The sequence below is a fragment of the Bos javanicus genome, chromosome 9 (genome assembly GCF_032452875.1).
Source record: "Bos javanicus breed banteng chromosome 9, ARS-OSU_banteng_1.0, whole genome shotgun sequence".
Classification (NCBI taxonomy): domain Eukaryota; kingdom Metazoa; phylum Chordata; class Mammalia; order Artiodactyla; family Bovidae; genus Bos; species Bos javanicus.
Genome location: NC_083876.1, coordinates 89,634,765 through 89,650,383, shown reverse-complemented (window position 1 = coordinate 89,650,383; position 15,619 = coordinate 89,634,765). Strand labels below are relative to the sequence as shown.

At 44.0% G+C, this 15,619-nt stretch overlaps 1 protein-coding gene and 1 non-coding gene across 2 annotated transcripts in view; one reads left to right on the top strand and one right to left on the bottom strand.

The window, feature by feature from the left end:
- The first annotated feature begins 8,339 nt into the window (after positions 1-8,339).
- Positions 8,340-15,619, top strand: part of SYNE1 (spectrin repeat containing nuclear envelope protein 1) — a 497,963-nt gene continuing 490,683 nt past the window's right edge. The window contains exon 1 of the mRNA XM_061428348.1: positions 8,340-8,972. The gene's annotated coding sequence lies outside the window, so the exon portion shown is untranslated. The remainder of the gene's footprint in view (positions 8,973-15,619) is intronic.
- TRNAC-ACA (transfer RNA cysteine (anticodon ACA)) lies at positions 12,360-12,431 on the bottom strand. Its single transcript has one exon. It is a non-coding gene; the product is annotated as a tRNA-Cys (tRNA).

The window sequence follows — 15,619 nt, the reverse complement described above, 5'->3', positions numbered from 1 at the left end:
ACTGCAAACCCATCTACAACCTGATGTCATTACTGGCACAGTTATCTTGTAAACAAAAGCTCCATTCAAAACAGTGCTTAGGAAAGTCACTATCAACAGTGAGAAAGAATGGGGGCCGCCTATGAAATTATTTTTTCACGTATCCAGAAAATGTTAATACTTTTTTGAAAAAGAAGGGAATAAGGACAAAAATAGATGATCTTAATATAAGACATGGGGGTTTCCCTCATAACTCAGTTGGTAAAGAATCTGCCTGCAATGCAGATCTGGGTTCAATTCCTGGGTTGGGAAGATCCCCTGGAGAAGGAAACGGCAACCCACTCCAGTATTCTTGCCTGGAAAATCCCATGGACAGAGGAGCCTGGCGGGCTACAGTCCATGGGGTCACAAGAGTCAGACACGACTTAGCGACTAAACCATCACAGTATAAGACAAAGAAAAGACTCCAATATGACTAGACCTTGACAGAAACCCAAGGGAAATATGCAAAAAAAGCACAAAGTTGAAGTGAATTTATCAGGGGATTTCAGAGATGTCTACTTATCAGGAGCCATGGCAGGCATAAAACTATATATCCAAATAGAGCCAAACGTACAGTGACCAGAGTGCTTTGGAGTAGCACTTTTTGTTCTACTTCAAAAAAGAAAAGAAAAGATGGAATGGAGGGTTGAAAAGAAAGAAAATCAACATTTGAAACATGAGGTTATTCTGTGCTGATGGCCCACTGAAGACCTAGATACCCTGGAGGTTTGGGTAACGATTTTCCAAATGTAAACTGATAATATTGTAACAGTATAGTTGATGATTTGTAGAATTTCATAATGTATAGTGAGATTGATATATTATTCATTTATTTATTCTGCAAATACTTACTGAGCTACCTTTTATTCATCTGTTTTAAAAGCTAGGAATATAAGAGTTCATAGACAAAATTTATGCCTTTGTAGCAGTTAGACAGAAAATAAACTAGATAAGTAAGGGAATATACACACAATGTTGGTGTTAAGTGCTGGAAGAAAAACATAAAGTGGAAAGAAGGATAGAAAGTTCAAGGTAGAGTGAGAAATGTTTAAAATCTTACATAGAAAAGAAGTGATTAGTAAACCAGATAAGGTAGGTAACTCACAGCAAGTTGGGGGAGAGAATTGGCCAACAGTGAGCACAGCCAACCCTTGAAAATAAAGAAAGAAATGGGTAGTATTTAGAGTTCAAATGGTAATCAAGAGGGGTTTTTTTGTCCTTTTTTTTTTTAGTTTGAGATAAATAGCAGCATGTTTCCATATTGATGAGAAAGAACAAGTAAAGAAAAAAAAATGATTCTGGGAAGAGAGGAAAGTATTGTTGGCAAGAAGGATGGATTGAGTATGTAAGTGGAGGAACTGCATTATTGAGGAGCTTGAAGAACTCTTGTGTAACAATAGCAGACAAGTTTGAATATTATATAAGTCACTGATGCAAATAGTGCAGATGTCAGTGGAAGCTATGGAAATTCTCTGGATTGCTTAAGATGTTCAAGAGAAAGAAGAAGAAATGTTGACAGTTGAAAACTTAGATGTGGGGAAGACTGTTGGAAGTCTGTGGAAATGGGAAATGCATGAAATTTGTATAGGGAAGTGGGAGAATGTGTTGATCAGAGAAGCAGAGTAGTCAGGGGTATGTGGTTCTGTGATCATAAATGCATAGAACAGTTAGTATGACTGGATTTTTCTCCAGCCATACTCAGCATTCTGAGTGCTGGCACCAAACAGGCAGAGGTGCATGGTTCAGCCAAGCGAGTAGGAGAAAGTGAGAGGAAAGGTAGTTAAGGATAAATGGAAGGAAAATAAGAAATTGAAATCATTTCAAGAGGGATAAACATAAAAGGGGTGGACAACGAAAAAAAAATGGTAGGATCAATAGTCACAAGCTACCACATATGACTAACTGGATGCTATTCATATTTGAAATATTATTTGTATATTTATTATAATAATTATCTGGCAGATGGTACTCAAATGTCTTGCTTTGTTTAAAAAGTGTCTTTTATGACATTTGTCATTTTCTTTCTAGTTTTTCAAGCAATATATGCTCATTTCTGATAACTGCGTGCTAAGTTGCTTCACATCAACACTTTGTGACCCTATGGACTGTATTCCACCCGACTCCTCTGTCCATGGGATCCTCTGGGCAAGAATACTGGAGTGGGTTGCCATGTCCTCCTCCAGGAGATCTTCCTGACCCAGGGATCAAACCCATGTCTCTTACATCTCCGGCATTGACACGCAGGTTCTTTACCACCAGTGCCACCTGGGAAGCCCTTCTGATAACAAAAACACATACAAAATAAAGTGAAAACAACAACAACAACAGTCACCCATAATCCCTACTCCTCACTTATAACCATAATTGGCATTTTGATTCATTGCTTCCCAGTGTTTACGAATTTATTTATTTATTTTTACTGTTTTAGATTTATTTTTATTTTTGGCTGCACTGGGTCTTTTTTCTCTGTGTGCGCTTTCTCTAGTTGCGGTGAGTAGGGGCTACTCTCTAGTCACGGTGCTTGGCTTCTCATTGTGGTGCTTCTCTTGTTGCAGATCACAGGCTCTCGTGTGGACGGACTCAGCAGTTGTGGTGCATGGACTTACTTGCCCTGTGGCACGTGGAATCTTCTTACAACAGGGATCAAACCCATGTCCCCTGCATCGGCAGGCTGATTCCTAGCCACTGAACCAGCAGGGAAGTCCTATATACTTTTAAAAAATTGAAATAAGATTATCTACAGCACTATGTAAGTTTCAGGTACACAGCATAATGATTCGATATTTCTATGCATTACAAAATGATCACTTCGATATGTTTGGTTACCCTATGCTGCTGCTGCTAAGTCGCTTCAGTTGTGTCTGACTCTGTGCGACCCCATAGACGGCAGCCCACCAGACTCCCCCGTCCCTGGGATTCTCCAGGCAAGAACACTGAAGTGGGTTGCCATTTCCTTCTCCAAGTTACCCTATTTGCTAAGTTTTGCTACCCCCCACAAAGATATTACAATAAAATTGACTATATGCCTCCAGCCGTACCTCTCATCCTTGTGACGCATTCATTTTGTAGCTGGAAGTCTGTACTTCTTAATCTCCTTCCCCTATTTTCGCTCATCCTCTAACCTCCCTTTCCTCTAGCAACCATTTGTTTGTTCTCTGTTGAGTCTACTCTGCTTTGCTATGTTTATTCCTTTGTTTCGGTATTTTAGGTTCTGCATACAAGTGAAATCACACAGCATTTGTTTTTCTTCGTCTGACTTATTTCACTTAGGTTAATACCTTCTAGGTCCATTCATGCTGTTTCTAATGGCAGGATTTCTTTCTTTTCTATGACTGAATAATCGTGTGTGTATGTATTTTATATTTACAAATATATATTTATATATTTATCTATCCACAGACACTTAGGTTGCTTCCATATCTTGGTTACTGTAAATCACGCTGCAAGTATCTTCTCTCATCCGGTAGACAAGCTTTTTGCTTTGTTGACAGTTTCCTTCCCTGTGCAAATGCTTTTTAGTTAAATGCAGCCCCATTTATTTTTGCTTTTGTTCCTCTTGCCTGAGGAGAGGTATCTTCGAAAATACGACGAAGGGAAATGTCAAAGAGCTTACTGCTTCTTTTTCTTTTAGAAGTTTTATGGTTTCGGGTCTTACATTTAGGTCTTCAATCCATTTTGAGTTTATTTTTGTATAGGATGTGCAAATGGCATTCCAGTTTGATTCTTTGGCATGTAACTGGCTCTAATAGTGTTTTGGTGGTCTCTTTAGGATTTTCTATCTATCGTATCATGTCATCTGCAGACAGTAATGGTATTACTTCTTACCAAATGGCCTATTATAACAGTCTACAAAAGAATGACCTGAAACATCTTGAGGAAGGCTCCCTCTCTAACACAAAGTCATCATAAGGACTGGCAGTGGCCTTATCAGGGGCAATAAGTCCTATTTAGCTGAGAAACTCCTGGAATTGAAGCAGAAAAGTAAATGGGCTGAAAACAAAAGAGGAAGCAGTCAGAGAGTGGAGTGTTAACATTGAGATTATCAGTATCAAATGATTGTTATTATTGATAGTGACAAAATCAAGGCCATGATCATGGGAGTTAAAGCAGGGGAAAGACAACACTGGTTTAAGAAGAACAGCTCTTGAAGGAACAATGGGGAGAAAGTGACAAGCTTACACTGGGTAGATGTCATCTTAAAATTCATCAGATATGCTATTTTTTGTGTTCTTTTAAAAGAACAGTCTTAAAATTGTAGCTCTTGAAATTCTAAAATACTATCAATATGAGAGTTAACAGATTTAAAAGACTCAGTGTTTTAAACTGGAGTTCCTATGAGTTATAATTTAAATATAAGTTTGCTTTTCTTTCCGAGTCTGTGTTTGTACTGAATATTGTTTGTTGGAAAACAATCTTTGCTGTCCATTCTATGCACTCGCCCTGCATCTCAGAGATTGGAAGTATAGGGATTACATTTCCCAGGCTCTTTCCTGGGGAAGGGTGGGGTGGATGAAACATACATTCTGCCCATGCTCTCACATGAGACTTGGAAGGCAAATGGAACGTGGAGAAATTGGCCCTCCAGCAGCTATGACAGTAGTTCTACAGTGACTGACACCAAGCTCCACCACCAGGAGTCAGAGCAGAGGCAGTTGTGATGCCGCTAGCCATTTGCTGCAGCACCTTGACCTCTAGGTGGCAGCAGTGAGTCACCGAGGTCTTTCATGGCAGGTGCAATGAAAGACAAAACAAGAAGGAAATGGCAAGCCACTCTGGTACTCTTGCCTGGAAAATTCTATGGACAGAGGAGCCTGGTAGGCTACAGTCCATGAGATCACAAAGAGTCAGACACGACTGAGCAACTTCACCTCATCCAGCCTTAGCAAAAATTTTGAACAACTAAATCCCTGTTTCAAAACCTCAAGCTGCTTTGACTTTACTTTAATGAATCCTGGCTGACATACTATTTCATGCCATGCCATGGTCCAGACCTTCAAAGATGAGAATCTCAGACTGATTAGTTGACCTGCCTGGGTTCACATACAGGGATGAAGTATGATATGATTCCACTGCACAAAAGAATTCTAAAGAGACATCACAAGGAGGGGGGAAGAAGTTTACATTTGAAATTAAGGGCCTACTGAAGATAAGAATTTGGAGACCAATATGGCTACTGTTGTGGAATATTATAGTAGGAAAGAGAATTAGGAGAACTATGGGATGGGTCAGTTACTTCTGACAATGAAGACCATAAAGAAAAGAAAAAGATAAGTTTAGAAACTTTACAATCTTAGATCAAGGCATGGTCAGAGGCCAGGTAGCTTCTAGAACTCTTACCCTTGCAGTTATTACAATGCTGGAAGAGCAAAAAATCAGACAGACTTAAATTTGCTGCAGCTTGCAAATTTATAATGTAAAGTGAGTTCAAAGCCTTGCTAGGCCTCTCAAGTGAAAGTGAAGGCCCTGTTGAGAACTGCAGAGGGACATTTTGGCGGATTTGGTTGAATCCTAGTTCTTTGAACCCCACATCCTTCTGAGCTTTCCTTCAGGTAAACCCCTTCCTCCTTCCCTGTCTGCCCTTCCCCTCTCCTTAGCAGACTCCACAGAGTCTAACTCTTAGACTAACTCCACAGAGGCAATTACCACTGAGGAGCTCCCTAAGCCAAGCAGACCATTACTGACGGCGTCAAGACAAGGCAAAGCCCCTTTACCTCTAAGAAGCAAGAGCCATTTTGTTTAGTGTTTCCCTGCACTGTGCATAGAAGTTTGTTTTGAAGGGACTTGAGACTAATGGAAGCAGGTGGAAGAAGAGGCCCGCTTACTGAATTTCACTTGTGCAGATCTCTGAAAGATGCACCTCTGGTAAGACCCTGGGTTGCTGCTTTCAATAAATCGACAACACATTTAATTGTGGTAAATCTTTGCCATGGTATTAACACAATTACATAAAAGGGAAAGGATAGCCATATAAAGGATTCACTGTTTATTTCATATGGCCATTGGGGTTTATTTTACAAATACAGGGAACACAGTGATGCGCCCATTGGGATAATGCTGAACTGAAACCAGTTGGCACTTTTTTGCTGTTCTTTTCCACCTCCTATTAATGCAGAGAAGAGATATAGTTGGTCCTGTTGCCATGATGCTTAGGAGTAAGATTCTGTGTAAACTTGGAGGGTCTGAAGAATAGACAGATGAAGAGGACAGACCTTGAGCTCCATGGAGGAGGAAATCAGGTTGCTATTCAGACTGCTGTCTCTCAGCCTGTGATGGCCCCATGGGTTCTATTTTGCTGCTCTCAGAAACTGGTGTTCTAGTTGCAATCAGTTCAATCAGCCTGTTGTAAAGCAGAGTCGGTATTTTCTTTATTTGCCAACTTTAGAAACATCTAAATGTTTAGAATCATGGCAATAATAACTATAACTATAAAAATGACATTAGCTATACTGTACTTTCTGATCGCACCAGGCTCTGAACTATGAAATCTTGCCAATATTAGCTCATTTACTCCCCACAACAGCCCTATGAATGAGATACGCTGTTATAATCCTGATTATGAGTTTGTAAAATCTGAGCTTGTGAGAGGTTAAATTACTAGCTAAAATTCACACAGGTAGTTAATGACAGAGTTGAGACTTAAGCTTAGGCCTTTCTTGTTTCAAAATCCAAGACTTTATACTATTATGATTTCCTTCTGCCACAGACGACCTTATGTCTCACACTCTTTTTATCCATTAAACATCCCTTGAACCCATGCACTTTCACCACCACCATCACCGTAATGATGAGGGCTATGATCTTTTTAAAAGATTACTATACAACTTCCTAACTGGTCCACCTTTACGCATTTTGGCCCCACTTCTAATCTGTTTTCCATATTGTAGCCAAAGGAAAAGCTTCAAGACTTAAGTGTTATCACATTGCACCACTTCGAGCACTGTAAAGACTTCCCCTAATGATCCATCTCTTTGGGCTGGTTTTTAAGACGTCCACAATCTGCCCTTCGCTTTGTTTTGAGTCTCAGGGGGCCCATTTTCCACTGAAGCTCCTGTTCCCTCCCTTGCTTTCTCTTCTGCAGTCCCATGGGTTTTCACTTCTTCAAAAGCACCATGTGCTTTTCTTCCATGGATCCTTTGCCCTGGAGTGTTACTCTAGACCCCAGTCTATCTGCCTTCCTCTTAGTCCAAGTTTCTTTTCCTGCAGCTCACAGTTCAAAAGTCACTTCCTTAGCAAAGTCTTCCTGATCTTTAAACTAAATTGATTCCTTTCATTGGAGGCTCTCAAAGTACTTGCCTTCTTTTGGAAGCTGGGGTTTTATAATTATTTGCATGTTTTTTTGATCAATGTCTCTCTTCCTGATTATACTGGAAGCTCAGTGAAGGCAGGAGCCAGGTTTGGTTTTGTTCACCATTGTGGCTCCAACAGTTAGGACAATATTCAGGATATGGTAGGTGTTTGAACAATACAGTCGAATAATGAAGCTACAACACACTTCCCTGGGGTTTATGAAAAAAGACAAGCCTTTTCCAAAAGTCGATGATGTGCTTAAGTCCTTCGGTGGAGGATAAAAATGAGCTGAGAGTGGACATTCAGTTCATCAGGCAACCAATGCCAGCCAGAAAGCCCTAGGCTCCTGCCTGTCTGCTCCTGGGAGAAGGGCAGCTAAGTCTAGGGAAGGAGTTTCAGTTGGTGAGTGAGTTGGTTAGATGAAAGCACAGACTGCAAGGAAGAGCTCAGCTGCCCTCTCACCCTCTCCTCCTGAGTGACAGGTCTGCAGCTTGGATCTCAGTCCAGTCATATGCAGGCAGAGGGTGGTAACTGTATGACTAGGCTATGGTGGGTCACCTCGACAAGGTGTTCTAGGCAGCCATGCGGAGTGTCACCCTGAGGCAGAGGATATGTTCAGAGTGACCCCCAACACCACCCTCTCCAGGCCCGACTCCCTGCCACAACCAGTTTCTGCAATTAGAGATTCATTCCTTGGTCTCTAACATATGTAAACACAAGGAAACACATCAGATTAACTCACTAGATTCATTTCAGATATTATTATTTTGTTAGAATCCAGAAAGAAAGGCCTTTGAAGAAAATGCAAAGCTAAAGAGTGGCGTGTTGGCAGTGAGCTAGGGAAAGGCAGACGGCAGAGAAAAACTTTGTCCACTGAAAAGCTCCAGCCTCCCATTCTGCAAACGTAGCTAATGGAAAAAACGATTTGTTCAGATTGAAAATTTGAGAGTAATTATTATTTTTAAGATTCTTGCAACATAGCTGTAATTATTTGTTGCCTGCAGTCCTCTTGGACCTGGGCTTCCTTGTTGGTAAAGAGAGGCTGTGTTTGACTTTGCTTGGAGACCATAAAACCACAACAAAATACATTCTTCAGGAGGCTACCCGGCAACCCCAGATCTCCTCGACACCTTGAGAAGGACTTGTGATGACAGACTCGCCGAGAGCGCGAGGAAAGAACCTGAAGGCAGTTCTCCAGCGTCATCTTGACGAATAACCAAGAAGAAATATCAAGAGGTCGGATGTCTCCTCCGGAAATCGAAGCTTTATAAACCACAAGAACAAAAGCCTATATAGTCTGACCCGTCTCCTTAAATTGCATGCTACGGAAGAGGTCAGCCGTTAGGATCTTTTTCGAAAGTTGATTGAAAAGGAGCCAGAGAAATGTCCTCAGTGAACCGCATCACTTCCTTCCTGGGACCATCAGCGAACCTCCCCAGCCTTTCAAGATAGGTTCTGCCCTGAAAGGTCAGCCGGGCGGTGGAAATCCCAGGCAAAAGTTAGCAGCTGGGGCAGAGCATCTCCTTCCCGGCGCTCTCGGCCATTTCTTTCCTCCTCGACCCCCCGGGAGGTGGACCTGGTGGAAAGGCTCCCCGAGGAAGAGAGCCGCGGAAAGCCTTTGCCGCTACAGCAAGACGCTGGAGGCGGCCGAGCATCTCCAGGAGGTAGGGGAAGCCGGGGAGAGAGCCTGGGCGCCTGCCCCCAGCGGTGCCGGGGACCAGCGCATCCCGGGCGCCGGGCGCCGGGCGCGGGGAGGGGCGTGGCGGCGCACGGGCCGCGTCGGGAACCTCCCCGACCTTCCCTAGCCGAACCCCAGTGCGGGGGGGCGGTGTTGGGGGGTGGCGGGTCTTGGGGAGAGGCCTGAACCCCCCCTCCTCGGGTGCACCCGGAAGGAGGACCCGCTCGCCGAGGGAGGGCAGAGTCGCCGAGCGGCTGGGCGCAGGAGTGAGTGAGCGTGCGAGCGGCCCGGGAGCGCGGCGGCGGGCGATCCGCCACCGGCCCGGGAGCTGGCCCCCGGCGTGCTGTCCTCGGTCACCGGGGCCGCCCGGCGCCCCGCAAAGCCCCGCAGCCGCGCGCTCCGGCTCCCGCCACCGCCGCCGGCCCCCAGCGCGCCCGGCCGCCGCGGGTTCGCTCGCTGCGCTGCCCGGCACCTGGACGAGCCCGAGAGAGAGAAGGTAAGAGAGAGGCTTTGGGTGCCAGCCGAACAAATTGCAGACAGATTGTAAGCAAGTTTTCACTTGCAGGTTCGGGTCGTGCGTGCTTAACGGGAGGGAGAAGGTGGTGATGGTGGCGGTGGTGTGTGTACGTGTGTGGTACTCAGGGAGATACGGAGGTGGGGGGCGTACTGCCAGCATCTCCTACGTACATATCCCTATTAATATCCGCCCCCCAACCCCGACTTGACATTTCCGCTTGTGGCACTTCTCCCGGGGTCCAGAGACGCAGAAGCAAAAGGCAGCCGCCCTCTTGTTGCGATGGTCGGGGCTGCTGCTACTATCAGATGGGAGATGTAGGGCGTTGAACAAATTCCAGGAGCCTCCCTTCCTCCACTGACTATTTTAGGAAGGGCTGGGGGAGGGGACATGGGTAGTGCAGCCCCGGGGGCTTGAAGAACCAAGGAGGCCGGGGCTTCAGACTACTCCAGCTGTCGCCTGCGATGGCAGGCAGGCGGAGCCTACGCTAGAGGGCAAGATAACTTTCATCTCCTTTCCAGAAAGACACGTTTCAGACAGATTTTTTGCATCACTGCCAGAGGGAGTTCTGTGAAATGGTGGTTCGCCGAGTGGCAGGTGTATGGCAAAGGGCACGAAAATAATGTAAAATAAAGCAGCTAGTAGCCATCAGGGAAAGAAAGCCGGTTGAGAAACGGGGTTTGGAGGGCTATCTGGGATAACAGATCTGAAGGGCTTCAAGTTCAGGCCCTTTTTCATAAATAGGGTCAGGTTCAGCAGGGGTGCCGGCTGAGGGGGGTGGACTGGAGGGGTGAGGGCGTTCGGGGCAGTGGGGAGACACCAGCTGTGAGGTTTAGCATCCCAGAATGTTCATTTCTGAGCTTTTCGGTTGGGGGTAGAAAACCTGTATGCATCTGAAATTTTTCTGTGCATGTTAAGAAAGTTCAAAATGAATGATTTTTTTTCCCTCCCTCTTCCTTAATGCTTGTCTATTTTTGTCTTCATCTGAGATCCACTTTTCCAAAGAAAGCATTTGTATGCAAGAGCCAGACTTGTGCAAGAGAAAGTATGATAATTTTCGACTAAGCAAAGGTTGTTAATATGACCCCCATCTGTATAAAATGCTGACTTAACCATGAGTCATGAGGATTCTTCTTGGAGAGGCTTGCTGTTCTCCATGAGGAAAAAGATTAATAGGATGGATAAAAAGTTCCTGACATCACCAGAAAGATGTCATAAAACAACATTGCTATTTTGTCTTGCATTTTTGAGTCTGTTTATTACTTTGTGGCAAATTGAGAACAAAAGTGCCCAATCAATGCTAACTGAATATATTTATTTCACACAGAAGATAAAAGCCACAGTCTCAAACTGACTCAGATAATAATATTGCTAGCCTTTGGAAATACTTGCTCAGTTATTACATTAGAGCTTCACTTTTATCTGTCTTAACTAATGATTTCTTCATAAAATGGTTTATTTCTTTTTTGTTGTAAGATTTTTTTTCCCCCACTTGATTCTTCTCTGCAAAGGAGTAAGGATTGGGAAAAGGTAGTTTGCTGTTTAAAAATGTTCAAGCATTGCTGTGTTTAGTGGGGAGGGTGCTGCTGTAGGACCTGATTTCTGATAATTATGCAGCCCACACAGCTACTTGGAGGTGAAGGGAGGTGTCACTGAAACCGGATGTGAGAAGCCCATGACTGGGCAAGGTTGGTGACAACTTCTCCTGCAGGGCAGGCGGCCCCAGCCTAGAGACTGCAGCCGCACCCTGTGGTCTGAACCCAAGACGCCTCTTTGAGGAAATCTGCTTATCTTCTCTTAAGTGAAGTGAGTGAAATCGCTCAGTCGTGTCCGACTCTTTGCAACCTCATGGACAGTAGCCTGCACCAGGCTCCTCGGTCCATGGGATTTTCTAGGCAAGAGTACTGGAGTGGGTTGCCATTTCCTTCTCCAGGGAATCTTCCTGATCCAGGGATTGAACCCAGGTCTCCCCCATTGTTAGACAGATGCTTTACCATCTGAGCCACCAGGGAAGTCCATATCTTCTCTTAAAAGTGTTAAATGTGTCCTTCCTTGTGGTCTAAACCAGTGAGAACTTTTGTTTGGCACAGAGTGCAGTCTAGACTCTAGCCAAGCTGGGGAGGAAGGGGAGCAGATATCCCTGGGCAGGATTTACACTCCAGGCGAACCGAAGAAAGTTCAATTACGATACAGTATCTGTCATGCACATTTGTTCTTCCAAGGACAGGACCAATTTTTGTTTGTTACCCTGTAACATTCATGAATTGTGGGTGCTTGGTCACGTCTGATTCTTTGCAACTTAATGGACTCCTCTGTCCATGGGATTCTCCAGGCAAGAATAGTGGAGTGGGTTGCCATTTCCTTCTCCAGAGATCTTCCCAACCCAGGGATCAAACCCACCTCTCCTGATATTGGCAGGTGGATTCTTTTGGGGGGAGGTGTAATGTTCATAACAGTGAATAATTACCAGCACTACACACTGATAGCCAGTACACAGATGTTGTAATATATTTGTAGTGACTACAGGATATCCCTCTTTTCCCCAGCCATTTAGCTGTCTTAGTATTCATTAATTAGTACCATAACTAAAGGATGCATAGAGAAAAACAATAATTAAATGTAAAATTAGACACTATGTGACTCACTCCGGCTAAGGACTGATAGAAGGGGGTGTTGAAATGTATTTATTAGGTTTCAAAATTTTTTAATAGTGGATTTTAACAGGAATGAAAGTGAAGTTGCTCAGTCGTGTGCAACTCTCTGCAACCCCATGGACTGTAGCCTACCAGGCTCCTCTGTCCATGGAATTTTCCAGGCAATAGTACTGAAGTGGACTGCCATTTCCTTCTCCAGGGGATCTTCCCAACCCAGGGATCGAACCTGGGTCTCCTGCGTTGTAGACAGACGCTTTACCATCTGAGCCACCAGGGAAGTATTAACAGAAGTGCTGTTGTACATATTGAGACAGCTAATGAAGTGCTACATACAGATGTGAATCTGTGTATGTTTTATGGTCTCAGTTCATCTTCTTTGCCTAGAAATGAGCCATATCATTTCTGGTTGTTTCAGAGGTTGTAACTTTCTGCTGTAGTTTCCTAATACTTAAAAACTTGTTACATTTTCTAAAGATATAGTCTTGTGGCTTAGCAGTGTTTCTTCTAGTGTTGTTGTTCAGTCACCGTCGTGCTCGACTCTTTGTGACGCCATGAATTTCAGCAGGCCAGGCTCCCCTGTCCTTGTCTGTCTCCCCGAGTTTGATCAAATTCACATCCACTGAGTTGGTGATGCTATCTAGCCATCTCATCCTCTGCATACCCCCTTCTCTTTTTGCCTTTAATCTTTCCCAGCATCAGGGTCTTTTCTAATGAGCTGGCTTGTCTTATCAGATGGCCAAAGTATTGGAACTTCAGCTTCAGCATCAGTCCTTCCAGTGGATATTCAGGGATGATACGGAATTCTTTTTTAAGAGCACCAACAGGAGACTGCTTTAGCAGTCAGTTGTCCATTCTGCTTAGAATGGACAGAAAAGTCCATTCCACTCTGTTTGACTGGAAAAGTCAGGTTGTGATGATTCACTCCTGTGCTTTTCACAGGTCTCAGGGTTAAGAAGAGCCCATTGTTCAGACAGGAGGATCCCAGACAGTAGATCGTCTAAATTCCCTCTGCAGCCCACACGATAAATGCAGCAGATGGTATTGATTGGATGTTCTCTTTGCTCCCACAGTACCCTGCATTTTTCCATTACAATACATGACCTACTTTGTTATAATGCTGTTTATATCATCTTTCCCTCTGGTACACAAACTCTAAGGGGGCTTATCTATCTTGTTTACTGATGTTTACCCAGTAGCAGTGTGTCCTTTACATGTGAATTCTCAATGCATTTCTGTATGAAATAATCAATACAGGAATCTCACCTCTCTGCTAGGTGTAGTGGATGTTGCTTGCCACTTTGTAATCTTAGTTCCTTCTCTGGAGAGGATTTGGAGACGGTCTCAGGACTATTCATTGGTCCATGACCCATCGATGTCTCTCTAATTCTCTCTTCCCGTCCCTTTCCACCTCTTCCTCCTCTACCCGATACAGTATATTGCACCCAGTTAAAAACTGTTAATTACCCTGGGGGTAGTGAGCTCACTGATGGTGCCGGATCTTCCTCTGATGTTCTGGTTCTGTAGGTCATGCCCACATGGGCAGGAAGAGGCAGAATTAAGAGTCACTTCCATGTCTTTTTAGTCCAGAGTCTGTGCCTTTCTGCAGACCATCCTCCACATGTCAGGGGGTTGTTGAGGACATTGCTGAGAACCTCCCCACACAGAACCGGCTCAGAATCATCCTGATTGTCAGAACAAAGTGTTAGTCACTCAATTGTTCCCGACTCTATGCGATCCCATGGATTGTTTCCTCTGTCCCAGAAATTCTCCAGGCAAGAATACTGGATAGGTTGCCATTCTCTTCTCCAGGGGATCTTCCCAACCCAGAGACAGAACCCAGGTCTGCTGCCTTGCAGGCAGACTCTTTACAGTCAGCCACCAGGGAAGCCCAATCAGAGCAAAGCTAAGTTTAAACTCACATCTTCTAACCTCCCGAGCACATATCTTGTAAAACCTCCTTTTATGATCATTGTTTGATTCATTTGAAATTTCTTATCAAATTAAAGGGGCATATTTTCCTCTTTAAATTTAAGTATCAGTAAAAAGCAAGAATATCAGAATTTCACAAAGTAGGAAATAATGTGTGTACATGAATGATGAAAGCAAAATATTTAATCTCATGCCTAAAAAGGGAAGGATGTTGCATCAACATCTTTTACTGTAGGGAGGAACGAGTTTTCTGGGGGTTGCCCTGCAGAGGTAAAGTAATGTGAACATTGTTCAATAAAACAGAAATATGTTTTAGGGGCTAGGATGTGTTCAGGGATGTAGTTGATATCAATGGTTAGGATGTCAAAGCAATAATAGTTGTGATCTCTGTGCCTGCAAAAGGTTCACAGCCTGGTTAGAGGGAGATGAGACTCATTGGGATATAAGGTATATAAGATGAATCGCTCTTATCAGAGTGTGGATTGTTGATGCAGAAGAAATGGAGGGAGTTGCTGAAAGTGTGCTGCGTCTAGGTGTGGCTTCACACGCAGTGTGGGTCCTGGGTCCAGGAAGCCTTTGGGTTACATTAGCTGAGAGTGTGAAGGAGTCATCAAGAAACTGCTTAGCAAGAATGTGAGGGTATGAAAGGCAGAGTTTGGGGAAATAATAACTTGCACAGCCACTCTAGTGCTGAACTCAGCCCATGGCCCACACAGAATCTCAAGTCAGAACCCTGAGAGTCCTCAAGATCCCCTGAGGACCCCACTTCCCACTTCCCATCTCCCCTCCCCCACCAATCACCAAGTCCTGCATATCCTGCCTTCTTAAGATGTTTTGGATTTTACTCTCCATTCATTCACTATCCTGTACAGTCTCTCATATGTTTCAGCTGGGTCCCTAAGATGCTTTCCTAACTGATCTTCCTGGAGCTTTGTGTTGTTAACCTCAAATACACCCTTTAAAAATGTAGCTAGAATAATCTAAATTGCACATGATCACTTCCAGCTTAAAATCCCTCAGCGTTTCCTGTTGCCTCCTGGGGACTCAGAACCTACTTCTGAGCAGAACACTCAGCCATCTGGCTGCTCCCTCCTTCTCCAGCTTCAGCCCCAGAATGTCACCTGGTCGAGTCCCTCACTATCTGTCTGTTGGTCAAGCTGTTTCATGTGTCCATGCCTTTGCTCAAGTTATTCATTCTGCCTGGAATGCATCCCATGTTTTTCACCTGATTAACTCTAACACCTTTACCAGGCTCAGGGCAGAAGCTGTTCCCTCCCAGGACACTCTCAGAACCTGCAAATTGGTATACTGCCTATGCTTTATATCCCTTATTTCTGTATTTGCACTTAGCCATGATTTTTTGTTGAATTATCTTTTCTATATTCTAAGCTTCTCAAACAATAGGTTACGTTTTGTATTCATCCTGTTTATCTAGCACTGAACTCTGGCACTCAGAATGTATTAGTTATACTGTGGAAATAACACCAGGTACATGAACTAAAGATGGACTCAAACAGAGAAATTCTGAGCTTAATG